Genomic DNA, 438 nt, shown 5'->3' with positions numbered 1-438 from the left:
TTTGCCGTCCCGGAGGGCCGGCTGCTGCCGGGATGCGTTTTTTCGGTTTGGTTTTTTTTTTTTTGGTTGTTTTTTTCCTCAAGTGACCGGGTTTTACGGGGCAACCGTGCGAGCGTTGACTTGCTCCCTGGTTGAAACAACGCAACGGGGGAAAACTCTCTCATTTTGGGTTATTAGCAAAAGAACCCGAACTCCAGCTGGAGTCGGTTTGGCACTGCCCCGTGCTTGGGTGCGATGGTGCCAAGAGAAAAGACCGTTCCTTCCTTGGCTTTGGTGGAGAGGCGGGAGGTCCCGTGGCGATGCTTATGGCTATTCCTTCTCTTGGCGTGTTCCGAGTTGTGTTTTCAGGGGCTCAGCCAGCAGCGCAGAGGGGTCTGGAGCATTAACGAGCACGTCTCCATTTCCTCTCCCTCTGTAGCAGAGTTTCCCTTGGGAGGG

Source organism: Egretta garzetta, unplaced genomic scaffold (assembly GCF_000687185.1).
Source record: "Egretta garzetta isolate BGI_Z169 unplaced genomic scaffold, ASM68718v1 scaffold372, whole genome shotgun sequence".
Classification (NCBI taxonomy): domain Eukaryota; kingdom Metazoa; phylum Chordata; class Aves; order Pelecaniformes; family Ardeidae; genus Egretta; species Egretta garzetta.
The sequence above is the reverse complement of the archived record's forward strand: the minus strand, read 5'-3'. Positions refer to the sequence as shown.